This window comes from Athene cunicularia, assembly GCF_003259725.1.
Source record: "Athene cunicularia isolate RWA chromosome 1 unlocalized genomic scaffold, athCun1 chr1_part1, whole genome shotgun sequence".
Lineage (NCBI taxonomy): Eukaryota > Metazoa > Chordata > Aves > Strigiformes > Strigidae > Athene > Athene cunicularia.
This window is the reverse complement of record NW_020799091.1, coordinates 84,717,918-84,721,271: the sequence shown is the minus strand read 5'-3', so window position 1 is coordinate 84,721,271 and position 3,354 is coordinate 84,717,918. Positions and strand designations below refer to the sequence as shown.

Sequence of the window (3,354 nt, the reverse complement as noted above, 5' to 3'; positions counted from 1 at the left end):
GGCTGAGCGGCGTGCGGGGCCGCTGAGGGGAGGCCCCGGGGCCGGGGGGTGGCTAAGCCCCACCGTTAGGGAGCACGTGTGGGTGGTCTTAAACACAGCTTTCCGTCACTGCTGCAGGACAGGCGTCTCTCCGGGGAATCCGCGCGTCTAAGTGCTTCTGCCGAAAGGGGGGGATTGTCTTTTGTCTGTGACAGGCTGGCTGAGCCCGCGGTTACTCTGTGCTAGTACTGCGTGTGCTCCTCATGTGAAATACTGACATTGCTTCGGTAGGGTGATCAGGATGGAGACCTAGTTTTGTTGAAAGATACACCAAAAAAAGGATCTTCAGCCTGTGCGTGTGGTTTATGCGTCAACATTCGTTGATGTGTGTCTAACAGCATGGCACTGTAGGTTTATTTGGGGCAGTGAGTGGGTGAGATGCAGAAAGGAAGATGGGGTAAAATTGAAACAAGATATGCTTGTATGTACTGGAAACGAGCATATCTATTTTGATGTCTGATCACCTTATCTGCTTGAGCAGTAAAATGTCACTGTACCTGTGTTAGTAATCTCTGCCAGCTATCAGCCTTATAAGATTTTGGATTTCAACCTTACTACTGTATTTTTTAAGCTGAGTTCTTGGTGTTAGGGAGACCGTATGGATAAAAGACATTGCTCCAAGATACGAGCAGCTTGAATTGTATCAAACAGCTAAAAACCCCACAAAATGTGTGCTGTTTTCAGAGTTGGGTATGACATAAATGCTTTAAAAATCGAATTAAATCTCTGATCCAGTGATGGGATCCAGCTTAGAGGCTGAACAGAGTCTGAAGGGCAAATTCATAGGCCTTATGCACAAAGAAATTGAGTTAAATTCTCCTTCATAGAAACTTCTTAAGGTATAGAAGATGTTGCTACTAATAGGATTTCTTCTATGATCAGAGAAACAGGTTTCCGTGTAAGTAGCCAGTTGTATCAAATACACGTACATTAATCAACAGTGGCTTTGCCTGCAGGAAAACGTGATGGTTCTCAGATTTTGCCTGGCTAACCGCTTGGGTCAAAAAAACAGGTTTGGAGCAATCAACCGTGTGATTGAAATGTGATGATGGAAAGCTGTGTGAAACTGGTATGCCTGGTTTAACAATGCTTGTAACCTCCCACTTGCAAATACTACTATTTCCATTCTTCCCTGATACAAGAGTTAGGAGTAAGTGCTGTTGGATATACCTAGAGCAAATACATTACCAGCCAGCATTCTTGTTTTGAAGAAATGAGTATGAACATGTGGTAAGAAGCCTTGAAGTACGTATAATGAGGTTGCTGATGACAAAATATATTTTGTCTTGCAACCCAATAATTCCACACATTGGTCTGGAAAATAAATTTTCATATCTAATCTTTCATCAAGACACATGATGTTTTCAATTTTGTGTAAAACATCTCACTTCTGGGAAAAACAATCGATGCTTATGACCGAGATACACAAGGTGTAGTGGGAATATGATGCAATACTTGGTTGTAGTTGCCTCGACATCCAGGCATGTGTAGTTACTCTTCTATGAAAATGAACTGAAAATACTAGACTCTGTAGTTACTTAGCCATTTAAATTATGCAATAATGCAGTGCCATGTAAAATTGTGGAAACAGTTTTTGTCACATTTGCAGCAGCCTCTAGAAAGGATTTAATCCTTGCCAAGAAACCTGTCAGGAATCTGAAAAAAATACACAAACTGTTGCTCCTATTTTAACAATGAGATTATGCATTTTACATACTCTGAGATAGTCTTGTTACTTTGATTCACTGCATTTGGAAATATGTGTAGAATGAAGAAAAACTAGAAAAGTATCAAGACTGCAAATTGAAGTCTTTTTAAAGCAGTCCTTATTAAAGTTTAATGAAAGTAGGTAAAAACTTTTCTGAGTTGTCAAGTATCTTATAAATATATGTATAAATTAAAGTTTAAAGTTATTCAAATTAAATGGTAAACAGTGTATTAATATAACTCGAAAACCTGTATGCAGAATGTTATTAATTGCAATAGTCTCATTTAAGCCAGCGGGAACTACTTAGTAACAGACTTTGTACAGATGCCTGAATAAGAGGGGTCAGCCCAACTCTTTATGTAAATTAACTAAGGTAGTGTTGATACTGCTGGTCATTGTCAAGGGCCCAAATTTAACAATCTCACATTTTTATTTAGGAGATTAGAAGTGAGGTGTTATTAACATTTTAATTTTTCAGTAGAGGTAGAGGGTCAAATGTGAAGGGGATGGGGTTGGTTTTTTGTGCTTTTCAGCATTGAGAAGAAGTATTTCAAAGCTGTTACGCTTTTTTTTTTTTTTTTTTTTTTTTGCTAGGTTTGAGGTCATCTTCTATGGCAGTGTGTAGGAGAGACCTGAAGATCGTCTTATGCCTCAGCTTGCCATAAACTGCAAACAGCAACAATGACAGTCAGGTAAACGCAAACCAGTGCTGCTTGGCTTTTTCCACCCTCGTTGACTTACGGAGGTCTGAAGAGGGCAGAAGGATGCATGAAATTTTGGTTGTATCATTTCTGTGTATGATAAATTTTTTTTCTACTCCAGTTTTAATTTGCTGAAGCACGAGGTGTGAGTGGGTACGTGCTTGGTGCAGCAGAAGACATATCCGATGAATAGGGGAGAGAATGTCTTTCCTTTGAGACTTGGGCAGCAGGAACGGTAGCTGTCTTGGCAGAATCAGTATGTAAAGGTCGGTTTAAGTGCACAAATAACAGGTGGTAAAACAGCGACTGGGGAGATGAGGCAAATTTACTGCACAAGTAAGCTGATTAGGTGGAATAGTGCGAAGTTTGCTGAGCAGAGAGAGGTCGGGCCACTGGGCTGAAGGAGTGAATGGAAGCAGGGCGACTGTAGTATGGGATCGGTAGGCGGTGAGGGAGAGACAGGAGGGCAGGGGAACAGAGTGGGAATAGCAGCGGGAAGTCTCCTGTGAAGCAGCGCAGGGAATAGCTGGTTGGTTGTGTGCAGCTGTGGAAGGTGGGAAAGACATTCAGCCCGGGGGTGGCCGTTGTAGAGGAGGTACCCTCTTGTTTTATAAATCAAGAAGGGGGTTGGGGGGTGGTAATGAGAGACTGAAAATAGGCGGGGAAGGGAATGAGAACCGCAATAAACAGGGAGAGGATGGCAGCGGGTGACATAGGTGAGGGGGAAGCACGTGGCAGGTAGCCAGGGGGGTGGGGGCGGCAGCGGCAAACCGAAGGTCCGTGTAGTTTAGTTCTCCTCTTATAATAAAGTTGGAGTTCGCCGGGCAACGGCAAAATGGAGAAAGCAAGGAGGGGATGTTTGTGCTGAGGCAAAGCCCTGTCCATCCCACGCTGGGCTGCAGCTTC

The 3,354-nt window shown here is 42.7% G+C and overlaps 1 protein-coding gene across 5 annotated transcripts in view; it reads left to right on the top strand.

The window, feature by feature from the left end:
• The first annotated feature begins 53 nt into the window (after positions 1–53).
• The window catches only part of KLHL15 (kelch like family member 15), a 22,642-nt gene continuing 19,341 nt past the window's right edge, over positions 54–3,354 (top strand). The window contains exons 1-3 of one of the 5 annotated variants that reach the window (XM_026856536.1): positions 54–244; positions 879–937; positions 2,342–2,439. The gene's annotated coding sequence lies outside the window, so the exon portion shown is untranslated. Of the gene's footprint in view, positions 938–2,341; positions 2,440–2,568; positions 3,044–3,354 lie in introns of those variants that run through there. The other 4 variants (XM_026856552.1, XM_026856545.1, XM_026856526.1 and 1 more) reach the window with 4 other exon arrangements.